The sequence below is a fragment of the Pseudophryne corroboree genome, chromosome 8 (genome assembly GCF_028390025.1).
Source record: "Pseudophryne corroboree isolate aPseCor3 chromosome 8, aPseCor3.hap2, whole genome shotgun sequence".
In the NCBI taxonomy this organism is placed as follows: domain Eukaryota; kingdom Metazoa; phylum Chordata; class Amphibia; order Anura; family Myobatrachidae; genus Pseudophryne; species Pseudophryne corroboree.
This window is the reverse complement of record NC_086451.1, coordinates 411,201,205-411,218,962: the sequence shown is the minus strand read 5'-3', so window position 1 is coordinate 411,218,962 and position 17,758 is coordinate 411,201,205. Positions and strand designations below refer to the sequence as shown.

The window sequence follows — 17,758 nt, the reverse complement described above, 5'->3', positions numbered from 1 at the left end:
ACTGAAATTAATTGGCAAGATCACTGTAATTAATAATTGTAAATCACTGACATTAATTGGCAAAATCTCTGTAATTATACGTCCAAATCACTGGAATTAATTGGCAAGATCACTGTAATTAATAATTATAAATCACTGACATTAATTGGCAAAATCACTGTAATTATATGTCCAATCACTGGAATTAAATGGTAAAATCTCGCTATCGCCTGCACAGTGAAGTGGAATCTAGATGGGATTTGGTACCGGGGACACAATACCTCCATCAATTGTCTAAATCCCACTGCACTAATGGCGGATACCGGGCGCACGTCTAACACCAACATAAGTGTCAAGGCCTCAGTTATGAGGGCTTCCATCGTCATGTGAAGCTGAACCACTAGTCATGAACATAGGCCATTTCCTTGTCACTCCGTGTCATAAATGGCATATTGGTAAGTTTACGTTTCTCCTCAGACCATTTAAGTTTCTTTTTTGTGGTCTTTTTACTGAACTTTGGCTTTTTGGATTTTACATGCCCTCTGCTATCACATTGGGCATCGGCCTTGGCTGACGACGTTGATGGCATTTCACCGTCTATGTCATGGCTAGTGGCAGCAGCTTCAGCACTAGGAGGAAGTGGTTCTTGAGCTTTCCCTATTTTATCCTCAAAATGTTTGTTCTCCATTATTTTTTGGGAGTTATATAAGACAATATGCGGCACAGGAATGACTGGAATGACTGATGGACAGGACACTACCACTGGTCTGATGCAGCACAACACAACAACACTGTAAGGGACTTGTGGTTGTTGTTATTATTATTATACGGCAGCAGTGGACATATAGCAGCAGCATATATCGTCACTGGAATGACTGATGAACAGGACACTACCACTGGTCTGATGCAGCACAACACAACAACACTGTAAGAGACTTGTGGTTGTTGTTATAATTATTATACGGCAGCAGTGGACATATAGCAGCAGCGTATATCGTCACTGGAATGACTGATGAACAGGACACTACCACTGGTCTGATGCAGCACAACACAACCACACTTTATACAGCTACACTGGATATATGGCAGCAGAGAACACCAACACTGTGACTGGCTGGACTGATGCAGCACAACACACTGACTACACTGGACTGGACTGAGCAGCACAACACAGCACAAGACTCACCACACCACTTTCCCGCCCCCACACAGACACTGAACACTGAGGACACGTCCTCTCAATACACTCTCCGAGACTTGAGTGAAAATGGCCGAGCCGCTCCTTATATGGATTCCAAATCCCGCAAGAATCCTACAGCGGGATGATGACGTTTTGCCGCATTCGGGTTTCCAAGTCAGGTGGGAAAACCCGAGCCTGGCTCCGAACCGAACTCGGAAGGCAAAGTCTGGTAGGGTTCGGTTCTCTGAGAACCAAACCCGCTCATCTCTAGTTTTTGCCCATAACATTGGCCGGGAATCAATCCTGGGATTGGAGCTTCCAATCCCGGCATTTCAGGATTAGACAGCGCATGCTTTTTATTTATTGGCACTGCAGGCAGCGCTGAGCACCTTCAGCAGATGGCTCAGATGCTGCACGGCTCCCTCCTCCCCGCGGCTGTGCACTGCGTGATCTGATGTCAGAGGTCACGCTGTGCAGCCTGACCGACACCAGCTGAGCCGCCAACCGGACCACCAACACTTGCAGCCCGCAGCCAACCTTGCCACCTGGAGCCTGCCCTCATCATGAGAGAGGAGGGTGAGTGACTGGCTGGGCGGGGGGCATTAAATAATGAATATATATTTATATTTATTTATTTTTCCCCCGCCAACCGAAACCCGGGATTGAAAAAATGCTCCAGGATTGGCCTCCCTAATCAAAATGGCATGTGTCTAATGCTTTGTGCATACAAGTAGAGGGGGTAATTCAGACCTGATCACTGGGCTGCTAATTTTGCTGTCCTGCGATCAGATAGTCGCCGCCTCTGTGATGTTAGCGTATTAGAATGCTTAATATTTGTAGACACTCCCTTACTAACATGTGTATGCCTGAATCTTCAGTGATGGTCCCTAGGACCAGGGGGATGCTGGGAAGTGGGTGGTCCAGTGTGCAGTGTGCCTGTAGTTGGTGATGGTATAAAGCAGCACAGCAGTGAACTCACATGTCTCTGTGTCCTGATGACTGGATTTACAAACATATGAACAAAACATGGTGTCAGAAGAAGTTTAACTTGGACTGCTAGTGCTCTCAGAGTGTGAAAGAATTCTGCAGCAGTCTGTAAGGCTGTGATACTCAGTGTCTGCAAAACCTGCCGTGTGCTCCTCTCTTCAAACAGTGAGTAACCATGGATAAACTAGCTCCTCCAACCGGCATGCTGATGTCTGGTAACTTGTCTGAAAACTGGAAAAGATGTAAGCAAAGGTTTAATATATATCTTGCTGCATGTGGAGCTGATACAGAGGCTGACAAAACAAAGGCATCCATTTTCCTCCATGTGATAGGAGAGGATGTGCTGGACATTTATAATAGTTTTCAGTTTGCTGAGGGGCAGAATATGGTGCTATCTTCTATAATGCAAAAGTTTGAAGATTACTTTGTGCCAAGGAAAAATGTGACATATGAAAGATATAAGTTTTTCACATGTGAGGAGAAGTCTGTAGATGGATTTGATCGGTATGTTACAGAGCTGCAATCACTCAGTAAAACCTGTGAGTTTGGTGAGTTAAAGGATTCACTGATTAGAGATCGTATTGTCTGTGGAATACCTGATAATGGACTCAGAGAGAGACTGCTGAGAGAGCAAGACCTAACACTAGACAAGGCAGTGACTATGTGTAGATCTGCAGAAATAACTAGATTTCAAGCCAAAAAGTTACACAAGGAAGTTGATGCTCCTGTCCATGTAGTGCAGAACACAGAGCTAAGCAAACCTACATTCTCAAGAATGAAGCAGTCTAAGCCACAGTCTAATAAGGAAATGTGTAGTAGATGTAGAAATGCTCAGAATCCTAAAATGTGCCCTGCTTATGGTAAAACCTGCATGAAATGTGGTTGACTTAATCACTTTGCCAAATGCTGTAAAATTAAAAGTGAAACAACCAATGTGCATGCTGTTAAACAAACAGAGGAATTCTTTGTGGATTGCATTGAACTTTGCAGTGCAGATAAGAAAGAATGGATTGTCCCTTTAACTGTGAACGAGATTGTCATTCCCTTTATGCTTGATACTGGCGCGCAGGTGATTTTAATATCGTTTCAAGATGATAAAGCTAACTATTTATCTTATAACATTCACAATAAATGGGTAAGAGACACAGTACGCAATTGGTGTATGGGGTACCGTAAGGGTACGCACTTAGCGGACGCTCGAGACCACGAGGAGATCACGAGCGGCGCAGACGCTCACAGGATGACAATCAGTAAACCTTGAATGTAACACACCGAAAGGATACTTTTATACTGTAAACCTTATACTGAAATAATGTAGCGATATAACGCTGCTTAACCTTGTTAATACTAAAGCTGTTTTGAGCGATCGAGACGCTCCTATTACCCTCTGCAATGTAATGAACACACGATACTTTGCTAAGGTTCCAACACATTTACTAACAAGCTTTTAGTTATATCGAAAAGGGAAAACAGTTCACAAGTCATACACTACAAGCTAACATATAATTCTAACAGAATATCTAGACAGACATATACAATAGCGTCACAAACTTATACTATAACAGAGAGAGAGGGAATGGCCAATACAAACAGAGAACAAGTTGATTACAGAGAATTACTTACACACACTGGGAATGATCGCTGCGCAGCTTTCTGGTAACAGCTCCAAGTTAGTCAATATGAAAACTGTTTGTGGAGAGTGAGAGAGCTGCCCAGGCTGGCTGATCTTATATACACTGCGTACAGTACACTACAAAGGGACCTATAATCTCATTGTTCATTGGACACAGGAATGTCTCCCTGCATCATAACAAAAGGTCATAGGTTAGTTTGAACAGGTGGGCTGCGACTATATCAAACTGCTCAGGTGGGAGGGAATCTGAAGATTCGCGCCGCATGGGTAATGAATCGCAAATATAGTAAATGTCCAGAAAATACTAATGGCCATAACTATACGCAGGAGCGATTAATCTTTACCTAACCAGCACAGGATTGTTTCTAATAAAATGTTCTTTAGTTAGGTACCAGACACAGCTATTCAAACCCTGTCTGACCCTTCGTACCATACAAAGAGGAATTCCTCTGTCCAGCGACCATTTACATTAAACAAACTTACAGTCATTATTAAGGGGAACATTATCTATAAAACATACTATTTGGTTTTATTATTTAACGATTGAGTCGCCCGCTAGACGCACACAAACTCTACCGTAAATGCACATACCACGCGCTCGAGCGCATGGCCGAGGCGCCATCACGCGGCTGCGAGTATCCGCACGCACGGGAGAGAATGTGCACGTGCAGCAGGCACGCGCATAGAGTGGATATATGGCAACGTGTAGCATGATATTTTTCCGACTTTGACAAAGACTATAAGACTTTTAGAGTAAAACCTAAAATTCATCCAGCCAAAGTGAAAGTTGCAGGGTACACTGGGGAGGAAATCCCTGTGAAAAGTACATGCTTAGTGACACTGAAATATAAGGGACAACAGTTTAAAACATCTCTACTGATTGTGGATAAAAATGTGCAACCGATTCTAGGATTAAGTTCCTGTGAGAAACTAAGCTTGCTAAAGAAAGTTTTTATGGTGACATCACAAGTAGAAGATGACTGCAAATCAATGTTTACAGAATACAGAGACTTGTTTGAAGGTCTAGTTTGTTTGCCTGGAGAGCATAAAATAAATATAGACACGCAAGTTTCTTCAGTGATACACCCCTGTAGAAAAGTGCCGTTTGCGCTGAGAGAAAAACTGAAACAAGAGTTAAATCGCATGGAAGCCTTGGGTGTGATACAGAAAGTTGATGAGCCTACTGAATGGGTAAGCTCCTTAGTAATTGTTGAAAAGAAAAATGGACAACTCAGAATATGTCTAGACCCCAGAGATTTAAACAAAGCTATTAAACGAGAACATTTCAAACTACCAACCAGAGATGAAATCATGTCGCAATTTGCGGGAGCAAAATGGTTCAGTAATTTGGACGCATCTTCAGGATTCTGGCAAATGAAGCTAGATGAGGCCAGCTCACAGCTTTGTACATTTAATACACCAGAAGGTCGATACAGATTTCTTCGACTACCATATGGAATATTGTCTGCTCCAGAAGTATATCACAAAAAGATACACATGATTTTTGAACATATTCCAGGTGTTGAAACAATGATGGATGACATTATTGTCTGGGGATCTACAAAGGAAGAACATGATTCTAGATTGAGACAAGTAATGGAACTTGTCAAGAAAGTGAATCTAAAGCTAAACAAGGACAAATGTGAATTTGGCGTGAATATACTTACCTTTATGGGCGACGTGGTCTCGGATCAAGGTGTAAAACAAGACCCAAGGAAAATATCAGCCATAGTGAACATGGAACGTCCTAACAACAAAGACGATGTCAGAAGATTCCTAGGAATGATTACTTACTTAGGAAAGTTTATTTCTCAACTCCCTGAACGAACAGCCTCTCTTAGATGGTTGTTGGACAAAGATAACGCGTGGATGTGGTCACATGAACAAGAAGAAAGTTGGCAAAACTTGAAACAGATCATTACAGAGCAACCGTGCTAAAATTCTTTGATCCTGCGAAAAGAATAAGAATTTCAGCAGATGCTTCGCAATTTGGCTTAGGCTCAGTGCTGTTACAAGAACATGAGGATACATGGCAACCAGTAATCTATGCATCAAGAGCACTGACAAGTGCTGAAACAAGGTATGCTCAGATAGAAAAAGAACTTCTAGCGATCACATATGCATGTGAGCGATTTCATCAGTTTGTGTATGGTTAAACATTTACAGTGGAAACTGACCACAAGCCATTGGTAGCTATCATGACTAAATCATTACATGAGAATTCAATGAATGCTTATCAGAGTACAGAAATATGATGTACACTTGCTGTACTGTCCCGGCAAATACATGTACATTGCTGATACACTTTCTCATGCTGTGGGCAAAAGTGAAGGTTCCAAAAGTCTGATGGATGAAGAGATAGAAGTAGAGATGAGCGGGTTCGGTTTCTCTGAATCCGAACCCGCCAGAACTTCATGTTTTTTTTCACGGGTCCGAGCGACTCGGATCTTCCCGCCTTGCTCGGTTAACCCGAGCGCGCCCGAACGTCATCATGACGCTGTCGGATTCTCGCGAGGCTCGGATTCTATCGCGAGACTCGGATTCTATATAAGGAGCCGCGCGTCGCCGCCATTTTCACACGTGCATTGAGATTGATAGGGAGAGGACGTGGCTGGCGTCCTCTCCATTTAGATTATAAGAGACTGAGAGAGATTTACTGGAGCTGACTAGGAGGAGTACTGTTACTGTAGAAGTGTAGAGACTGAGTGGAGAGAGTTTACTAGTGAGGACAGTGCAGTTTACTTTATAATCCGTTCTCTGCCTGAAAAAAGCGATACACAGCACACAGTGACTCAGTCACATACCATATCTGTGTGCACTGCTCAGGCTCAGGCCAGTGTGCTGCATCATCTATTATGAATTATCTATATATAATATTATATATATCTGTCTGACTGCTCAGCTCACACAGCTTATAATTGTGGGGGAGACTGGGGAGCACTACTGCAGTGCCAGTTATAGGTTATAGCAGGAGCCAGGAGTACATAATATATTATATAGTGAGTGACCACCAGACACACAGTGCAGTTTATTTAATATATCCGTTCTCTGCCTGAAAAAAGCGATACACACAGTGACTCAGTCAGTCACATACCATATCTGTGTGCACTGCTCAGGCTCAGGCCAGTGTGCTGCATCATCTATATATATTATATATCTGTCTGACTGCTCAGCTCACACAGCTTATAATTGTGGGGGAGACTGGGGAGCACTACTGCAGTGCCAGTTATAGGTTATAGCAGGAGCCAGGAGTACATAATATTATATTAAAATTAAACAGTGCACACTTTTGCTGCAGGAGTGCCACTGCCAGTGTGACTAGTGACCAGTGACCTGACCACCAGTATATATAATATTAGTAGTATACTATCTCTTTATCAACCAGTCTATATTAGCAGCAGACACAGTACAGTGCGGTAGTTCACGGCTGTGGCTACCTCTGTGTCGGCACTCGGCAGCCCGTCCATAATTGTATATACCACCTAACCGTGGTTTTTTTTTCTTTCTTTATAGTCATACTAGTTACGAGTATACTATCTCTTTATCAACCAGTCTATATTAGCAGCAGACACAGTACAGTGCGGTAGTTCACGGCTGTGGCTACCTCTGTGTCGGCACTCGGCAGCCCGTCCATAATTGTATATACCACCTAACCGTGGTTTTTTTTTCTTTCTTTATACATACATACTAGTTACGAGTATACTATCTCTTTATCAACCAGTCTATATTAGCAGCAGACACAGTACAGTGCGGTAGTTCACGGCTGTGGCTACCTCTGTGTCGGCACTCGGCAGCCCGTCCATAATTGTATATACCACCTAACCGTGGTTTTTTTTTCTTTCTTTATACATACATACTAGTTACGAGTATACTATCTCTTTATCAACCAGTCTATATATTAGCAGCAGACACAGTACAGTGCGGTAGTTCACGGCTGTGGCTACCTCTGTGTCGGCACTCGGCAGCCCGTCCATAATTGTATATACCACCTAACCGTGGTTTTTTTTTCTTTCTTTATACATACATACTAGTTACGAGTATACTATCTCTTTATCAACCAGTCTATATATTAGCAGCAGACACAGTACAGTGCGGTAGTTCACGGCTGTGGCTACCTCTGTGTCGGCACTCGGCAGCCCGTCCATAATTGTATATACCACCTAACCGTGGTTTTTTTTTCTTTCTTTATACATACATACTAGTTACGAGTATACTATCTCTTTATCAACCAGTCTATATATTAGCAGCAGACACAGTACAGTGCGGTAGTTCACGGCTGTGGCTACCTCTGTGTCGGCACTCGGCAGCCCGTCCATAATTGTATATACCACCTAACCGTGGTTTTTTTTTCTTTCTTTATACATACATACTAGTTACGAGTATACTATCTCTTTATCAACCAGTCTATATATTAGCAGCAGACACAGTACAGTGCGGTAGTTCACGGCTGTGGCTACCTCTGTGTCGGCACTCGGCAGCCCGTCCATAATTGTATATACCACCTAACCGTGGTTTTTTTTTCTTTCTTTATACATACATACTAGTTACGAGTATACTATCTCTTTATCAACCAGTCTATATATTAGCAGCAGACACAGTACAGTGCGGTAGTTCACGGCTGTGGCTACCTCTGTGTCGGCACTCGGCAGCCCGTCCATAATTGTATATACCACCTAACCGTGGTTTTTTTTTCTTTCTTTATACATACATACTAGTTACGAGTATACTATCTCTTTATCAACCAGTCTATATATTAGCAGCAGACACAGTACAGTGCGGTAGTTCACGGCTGTGGCTACCTCTGTGTCGGCACTCGGCAGCCCGTCCATAATTGTATATACCACCTAACCGTGGTTTTTTTTTCTTTCTTTATACATACATACTAGTTACGAGTATACTATCTCTTTATCAACCAGTCTATATATTAGCAGCAGACACAGTACAGTGCGGTAGTTCACGGCTGTGGCTACCTCTGTGTCGGCACTCGGCAGCCCGTCCATAATTGTATACTAGTATCCAATCCATCCATCTCCATTGTTTACCTGAGGTGCCTTTTAGTTGTGCCTATTAAAATATGGAGAACAAAAATGTTGAGGTTCCAAAATTAGGGAAAGATCAAGATCCACTTCCACCTCGTGCTGAAGCTGCTGCCACTAGTCATGGCCGAGACGATGAAATGCCAGCAACGTCGTCTGCCAAGGCCGATGCCCAATGTCATAGTACAGAGCATGTCAAATCCAAAACACCAAATATCAGTAAAAAAAGGACTCCAAAACCTAAAATAAAATTGTCGGAGGAGAAGCGTAAACTTGCCAATATGCCATTTACCACACGGAGTGGCAAGGAACGGCTGAGGCCCTGGCCTATGTTCATGGCTAGTGGTTCAGCTTCACATGAGGATGGAAGCACTCAGCCTCTCGCTAGAAAAATGAAAAGACTCAAGCTGGCAAAAGCAGCACAGCAAAGAACTGTGCATTCTTCGAAATCCCAAATCCACAAGGAGAGTCCAATTGTGTCGGTTGCGATGCCTGACCTTCCCAACACTGGACGTGAAGAGCATGTGCCTTCCACCATTTGCACGCCCCCTGCAAGTGCTGGAAGGAGCACCCGCAGTCCAGTTCCTGATAGTCAGATTGAAGATGTCAGTGTTGAAGTACACCAGGATGAGGAGGATATGGGTGTTGCTGGCGCTGGGGAGGAAATTGACCAGGAGGATTCTGATGGTGAGGTGGTTTGTTTAAGTCAGGCACCCGGGGAGACACCTGTTGTCCGTGGGAGGAATATGGCCGTTGACATGCCAGGTGAAAATACCAAAAAAATCAGCTCTTCGGTGTGGAGGTATTTCACCAGAAATGCGGACAACAGGTGTCAAGCCGTGTGTTCCCTTTGTCAAGCTGTAATAAGTAGGGGTAAGGACGTTAACCACCTCGGAACATCCTCCCTTATACGTCACCTGCAGCGCATTCATAATAAGTCAGTGACAAGTTCAAAAACTTTGGGTGACAGCGGAAGCAGTCCACTGACCAGTAAATCCCTTCCTCTTGTAACCAAGCTCACGCAAACCACCCCACCAACTCCCTCAGTGTCAATTTCCTCCTTCCCCAGGAATGCCAATAGTCCTGCAGGCCATGTCACTGGCAATTCTGACGAGTCCTCTCCTGCCTGGGATTCCTCCGATGCATCCTTGCGTGTAACGCCTACTGCTGCTGGCGCTGCTGTTGTTGCCGCTGGGAGTCGATGGTCATCCCAGAGGGGAAGTCGTAAGCCCACTTGTACTACTTCCAGTAAGCAATTGACTGTTCAACAGTCCTTTGCGAGGAAGATGAAATATCACAGCAGTCATCCTACTGCAAAGCGGATAACTGAGGCCTTGACAACTATGTTGGTGTTAGACGTGCGTCCGGTATCCGCCGTTAGTTCACAGGGAACTAGACAATTTATTGAGGCAGTGTGCCCCCGTTACCAAATACCATCTAGGTTCCACTTCTCTAGGCAGGCGATACCGAGAATGTACACGGACGTCAGAAAAAGACTCACCAGTGTCCTAAAAAATGCAGTTGTACCCAATGTCCACTTAACCACGGACATGTGGACAAGTGGAGCAGGGCAGGGTCAGGACTATATGACTGTGACAGCCCACTGGGTAGATGTATGGACTCCCGCCGCAAGAACAGCAGCGGCGGCACCAGTAGCAGCATCTCGCAAACGCCAACTCTTTCCTAGGCAGGCTACGCTTTGTATCACCGCTTTCCAGAATACGCACACAGCTGAAAACCTCTTACGGCAACTGAGGAAGATCATCGCGGAATGGCTTACCCCAATTGGACTCTCCTGTGGATTTGTGGCATCGGACAACGCCAGCAATATTGTGTGTGCATTAAATATGGGCAAATTCCAGCACGTCCCATGTTTTGCACATACCTTGAATTTGGTGGTGCAGAATTTTTAAAAAAACGACAGGGGCGTGCAAGAGATGCTGTCGGTGGCCAGAAAAATTGCGGGACACTTTCGGCGTACAGGCACCACGTACAGAAGACTGGAGCACCACCAAAAACTACTGAACCTGCCCTGCCATCATCTGAAGCAAGAAGTGGTAACGAGGTGGAATTCAACCCTCTATATGCTTCAGAGGTTGGAGGAGCAGCAAAAGGCCATTCAAGCCTATACAATTGAGCACGATATAGGAGGTGGAATGCACCTGTCTCAAGTGCAGTGGAGAATGATTTCAACGTTGTGCAAGGTTCTGATGCCCTTTGAACTTGCCACACGTGAAGTCAGTTCAGACACTGCCAGCCTGAGTCAGGTCATTCCCCTCATCAGGCTTTTGCAGAAGAAGCTGGAGGCATTGAAGAAGGAGCTAAAAGGGAGCGATTCCGCTAGGCATGTGGGACTTGTGGATGCAGCCCTTAATTCGCTTAACAAGGATTCACGGGTGGTCAATCTGTTGAAATCAGAGCACTACATTTTGGCCACCGTGCTCGATCCTAGATTTAAAGCCTACCTTGGATCTCTCTTTCCGGCAGACACAAGTCTGCTGGGGTTGAAAGACCTGCTGGTGACAAAATTGTCAAGTCAAGCGGAACGCGACCTGTCAACATCTCCTCCTTCACATTCTCCCGCAACTGGGGGTGCGAGGAAAAGGCTCAGAATTCCGAGCCCACCCGCTGGCGGTGATGCAGGGCAGTCTGGAGCGACTGCTGATGCTGACATCTGGTCCGGACTGAAGGACCTGACAACGATTACGGACATGTCGTCTACTGTCACTGCATATGATTCTCTCAACATTGATAGAATGGTGGAGGATTATATGAGTGACCGCATCCAAGTAGGCACGTCACACAGTCCGTACTTATACTGGCAGGAAAAAGAGGCAATTTGGAGGCCCTTGCACAAACTGGCTTTATTCTACCTAAGTTGCCCTCCCACAAGTGTGTACTCCGAAAGAGTGTTTAGTGCCGCCGCTCACCTTGTCAGCAATCGGCGTACGAGGTTACATCCAGAAAATGTGGAGAAGATGATGTTCATTAAAATGAATTATAATCAATTCCTCCGCGGAGACATTGACCAGCAGCAATTGCCTCCACAAAGTACACAGGGAGCTGAGATGGTGGATTCCAGTGGGGACGAATTGATAATCTGTGAGGAGGGGGATGTACACGGTGATATATCGGAGGGTGAAGATGAGGTGGACATCTTGCCTCTGTAGAGCCAGTTTGTGCAAGGAGAGATTAATTGCTTCTTTTTTGGGGGGGGTCCAAACCAACCCGTCATATCAGTCACAGTCGTGTGGCAGACCCTGTCACTGAAATGATGGGTTGGTTAAAGTGTGCATGTCCTGTTTTGTTTATACAACATAAGGGTGGGTGGGAGGGCCCAAGGACAATTCCATCTTGCACCTCTTTTTTCTTTTCTTTTTCTTTGCATCATGTGCTGATTGGGGAGGGTTTTTTGGAAGGGACATCCTGCGTGACACTGCAGTGCCACTCCTAGATGGGCCCGGTGTTTGTGTCGGCCACTAGGGTCGCTAATCTTACTTACACAGTCAGCTACCTCATTGCGCCTCTTTTTTTCTTTGCGTCATGTGCTGTTTGGGGAGGGTTTTTTGGAAGGGACATCCTGCGTGACACTGCAGTGCCACTCCTAGATGGGCCCGGTGTTTGTGTCGGCCACTAGGGTCGCTAATCTTACTCACACAGCTACCTCATTGCGCCTCTTTTTTTCTTTGCGTCATGTGCTGTTTGGGGAGGGTTTTTTGGAAGGGACATCCTGCGTGACACTGCAGTGCCACTCCTAGATGGGCCCGGTGTTTGTGTCGGCCACTAGGGTCGCTAATCTTACTCACACAGCTACCTCATTGCGCCTCTTTTTTTCTTTGCGTCATGTGCTGTTTGGGGAGGGTTTTTTGGAAGGGCCATCCTGCGTGACACTGCAGTGCCACTCCTAGATGGGCCCGGTGTTTGTGTCGGCCACTAGGGTCGCTAATCTTACTCACACAGCTACCTCATTGCGCCTCTTTTTTTCTTTGCGTCATGTGCTGTTTGGGGAGGGTTTTTTGGAAGGGACATCCTGCGTGACACTGCAGTGCCACTCCTAGATGGGCCCGGTGTTTGTGTCGGCCACTAGGGTCGCTTATCTTACTCACACAGCGACCTCGGTGCAAATTTTAGGACTAAAAATAATATTGTGAGGTGTGAGGTATTCAGAATAGACTGAAAATGAGTGTAAATTATGGTTTTTGAGGTTAATAATACTTTGGGATCAAAATGACCCCCAAATTCTATGATTTAAGCTGTTTTTTAGTGTTTTTTGAAAAAAACACCCGAATCCAAAACACACCCGAATCCGACAAAAAAAATTCGGTGAGGTTTTGCCAAAACGCGTTCGAACCCAAAACACGGCCGCGGAACCGAACCCAAAACCAAAACACAAAACCCGAAAAATTTGAGGCGCTCATCTCTAGATAGAAGCCTATGTTAATTTGATCGTAGCTTCTCTACCAGTGTCTCTTGCAAGACAAGAACAGATTAGGAAAGAAACTGAGACAGATGACACAATGAAAGTGTTGAAAGATATAATTCTGAAAGGTTGGCCAGCAGAAAAACATGTGTGCCCGCTGTCTATTCATGATTATTGGATGTACCGCAGTGACTTTACAGTTGTCGGTGGTATTACTTACAAAGGCAATAGGTTTGTCATACCTGCACGACTAAGAAAAACTATGCTGTGCAAGATACATGAAGGCCAATTAGGAGAAGAGAAATGTAAGCGGAGAGCGCATGAAGTTATGTATTGGCCAAGAATGAACCAAGACATAGCACAGACTACAGCTACATGTGAATTATGTCTTACGTATAGACCAAAACAACAAGTCGAGCCACTGAGTCCTCACGCAGTGCCAGAGAGACTGTACCAGAAAGTTGGCGCAGATTTGTTTGATTGTAATGGGAAAACATACATTGTTGTGACTGATTATTACTCTAACTACCCTGAGGTGAAGACACTACATACAACTACTAGTAAAGCCGTAATCAATTGCATGAAGTCAATCTTTGCAAGGCATGGTGTTCCTATGGAAGTGTTCACTGACAATGGTCCTCATTTTTCCAGTGCTGCATTTAGACAATTTGCTGATTAGTGGAAATTTGTTCATACTACGTCAAGTCCCCACTATCCACGCTCAAATGGGTTGGTGGAAAGTTCAGTAAAAACTGTAAAGAGTCTCATGAAAAAAGCTCAAGAAGGTAAAGAAGATTTCTACAAAAGTCTTTTAATCTACCGCAGTACACCTTTACAGAATGGACTTTCTCCTGCACAAATGCTGATGGGAAGGAGGATTAGAGCAAATCTCCCGATACATGATGAACTGCTTAATACACATAACTCAGCGTTGGTCAGACTGAGTAAGGAACGTCAACAGGCGAAACAGAAACTGTTCCATGACAGACGAACAAAACGCTTATCTGATCTAAAATCGGGTGACCAAGTCCGTCTCAGAGATCACGAGAAAGGTATTTGGGTGCAGAAAGGTATTGTGCAAGCACAAGTAGCACCAAGATCTTATACTATACGTACAGAGCATGGAACAGAAGTAAGAAGAAATCGGGTGGATTTAAGATCTCAACCTATCCATAATGAAGACATGACTACCCTTCATCTGACATGTATTATGATCCTCATAATGGTGAACAAACCACGATTCTAGAAAGGTCCAACATGGTCGATGAAACACAGACTGTGTATGAAAGACCCAAAAGGGAAATACGCAGACCTGAGAGACTCATTGAAACGTGTTAGATTATGTTCTTAATATGACGTTGTTAATTGTTGCATTGAAGCGTACAGGGCTTATCTTTAAAGAAAAGAGGATGTGATGTTAGTGTATTAGAATGCTTAATATTTGTAGACACTCCCTTACTAACATGTGTATGCCTGAATCTTCAGTGATGGTCCCTAGGACCAGGGGGATGCTGGGAAGTGGGTGGTCCAGTGTGCAGTGTGCCTGTAGTTTGTGATGGAATAAAGCAGCACAGCAGTGAACTCACATGTCTCTGTGTCCTGATGACTGGATTTACAAACATATGAACAAAACAGCCTCCAGGGGGAGTGTAAATTCACTGTGCAAGTGTGCGATCCCATGTGTACGCCGAGCTGCGAAAATCCACTTTGTGCAGTCTGTGCGCAGCCCAGGACTTACTCCTACAGTGCGATGAGAACAGGCTGATCGGGGCCGGAGCGGACGTCACACACCCTCCCTGAAAACGCTTGGGCATGCCTGCATTATTCCGGACGCTCCCTGTAAACGCACAGTTGCCACCCACAAATGGCCTCTTCCTGTTAATCACCTTGCGAGCGCCTGTGCGATTGGATTTTTTGCACCATGCCGTCGCTGGCCGATGCCGTTGTTGTCCGATGTGTGTATGCACTGCGGTACATAAGCATGCACAGTTAGTACCTGGCCGCCCGCTGTGCGAAAACACACAGTAGAATTTAGATCTGAATTACCCCCAGAGAACAGTGGTTGTAATATCAAAATTACATGTATCTAATGCATTAAAAGATTTTGCCCAACTATGCTAATGATAAACTGATTCAGACCGACCAAAATGATCTCACACTTTATCATAAAGTGTTCGGTATAAATCATCACCGCCGCACGGGATGCCGAATGTCAGTATACCGGCATCGGCATCCCAAGCGGTGGAATGCCGGCAGGGCAGTGAGCGCAACTAAGCAACTTGTGGGCTTGCTGCGCTCGCCAAACTGCAGGTTCTATTCTCCCTCGGGATCCCGGCAGGGCCGGTTCAAGGGCGCAGAGCGCCCCGGGCAGGAAAGGGGCGTGGCCTAATACAGGGGGCGTGGTGAGTCACGCCCCCTGTACATTGAAAGCGCCGATTGAATGCTGAGCGGTGCGCGATGACGTCATCGCGCACCGCACAGCAAAAGGTCCTCTCCACGAAGAGAAACTAGACGCTATGCGTCTAGTTCCCTTCGTGGAGAGGACCTTTGCTGTGCGGTGCGCGATGACGTCATCGCGCACCACTCAGCAGTTACTCTCCACGAAGGGAAACTAGACGCATAGCGTCTAGTTCCCTTCACAGGAGGCGCCGAGGACGGGGACGGCAGCGGGCAGCGGAGGCGGACGGGGGACACAGCGGGCAGCAGTGGCGGATCTTGCCACGGTGCGGCGCCCTCCGGATGGCGCCAGCGCCCTCCGGAAGGCGGCGCCCCGGGCAAAAGTCCTGCTTGCCCGTGGCAAGAACCGCCACTGGATCCCGGCATCTGTATTGTGACCAAAGGGATCACGACGATCGGTATGCTAACCGCATACCATCATAAAAACAGTGCTAAAGAAAATGGAGGTAAAAATAAACACGTTCTTTTTAAAACAAAATATTGGTTTCTCTATTTTCTTACATTATAACATTTTTCAATCCTGGTGTGAAGTGGGATACTGCAAGTGCCTGGTGAAGCTAATGACAGGCATACTTGGGCACAGGTGTAGAGAAAGTGGATGCTGCAGTTGCCCAGAGAAGCACATAACAGTAATACTTGGGCACAGGTGAAGAGGAGTATTATGCTCCAAGTGCCTGGTGAAGCCCCTTAACAGCAATACTTGGGCAGAGGTGTAGAGAAGGGGGATGCTGCTAGTGCATGGTGATGCACATAACAGTAATACTTGGGCACAGGTGTAGAGAAGGAGGATGCTGCAGGTGCCTGGAGAAGCACATAACAGTAATACTTGGGCACAGGTAAAGAGAAGAGGGATGCTGCAGGAGCCTGGTGAAGCACATAACAACAATACTTTGGCACAGGTGTAGAGAAGGGGATGCCGCAGGTACCCAGAGAAGCACATAACAGCAATACTTGGGCACAGGTGTAGAGAAGTGCGATACAGCAAATGCCTAGTAAAGCACATAACAGTAATACTTGGACACAGATAAAGAGAAGGGGGATGCTGCAGGTGCCTGGTGAAGCACATAACAATACTTTGGCACAGGTGTAGAGAAGGGGGATGCTGCAGTTGCCTGGTGATAACAATACTTTGGCACAGGTGTAGAGAAGGGGGATGCTGCAGGTGCCTGGTGAAGCACATAACAACACCACTTTGGCACAGGTGTAGAGATGGTGGATGCTGCAGGTGCCTGGTGAAGCACATAACAATACTTTGGCACAGGTGTAGAGAAAGGGGATGCTGCAGGTGCCTGGTGAAGCACATAACAACACCACTTTGTCACAGGTGTAGAGATGGTGGATGCTGCAGGTGCCTGGTGAAGCACATAACAACACCACTTTGGCACAGGTGTAGAGATGGTGGATGCTGCAGGTGCCTGGTGAAGCACATAACAACACCACTTTGGCACAGGTGTAGAGAAGGGGGATGCTGCAGGTGCCTGGTGAAGTACATAACACCACCACTTTGGCACAGGTGTAGAGAAGGGGGATGCTGCAGGTGCCTGGTGAAGCACATAACAATACTTTGGCACAGGTGTAGAGAAGGGGTTGCTGCAGGTGCCTGGTGAAGCACATAATACTTTGGCACAGGTGTAGAGAAGGGGGATGCTGCAGGTGCCTGGTGAAGCACATAACAGCAATTTTACCCGATCCCTGTCAGGATTCTGAGCATTGCGATGCCGGTGTCAGTCTTATGATCTTTATTTCGTATCACACCCGCTCCCCAGTGCTAGAGAATAACAAAAAGATATCACATTGTAATATGTCAATTCAAAAATTGCGGGTGAAGGGTTATATGCTACTTCAGCAGCTAAGTAACATGGAAACGTTGTATACAAAGTAGAGATGAGCGGGTTCGGTTCCTCGGAATCCGAACCCGCACGAACTTCAGTTTTTTTTACACGGGGCCGAGCGACTCGGATCTTCCCGCCTTGCTCGGTTAACCCGAGCGCGCCCGAACGTCATCATCCCGCTGTCGGATTCTCGCGAGGCTCGGATTCTATCGCGAGACTCGGATTCTATATAAG

General features: G+C 45.7%; 1 long non-coding RNA gene across 1 annotated transcript in view; it reads right to left on the bottom strand.

The window, feature by feature from the left end:
- LOC134949353 (uncharacterized) overlaps positions 1-3,976 on the bottom strand; it is a 93,067-nt gene extending 89,091 nt beyond the window's left edge. The window contains exon 1 of the long non-coding RNA XR_010183145.1: positions 3,770-3,976. This is a non-coding gene — a long non-coding RNA (uncharacterized LOC134949353). The remainder of the gene's footprint in view (positions 1-3,769) is intronic.
- Positions 3,977-17,758: the final 13,782 nt, after the last annotated feature.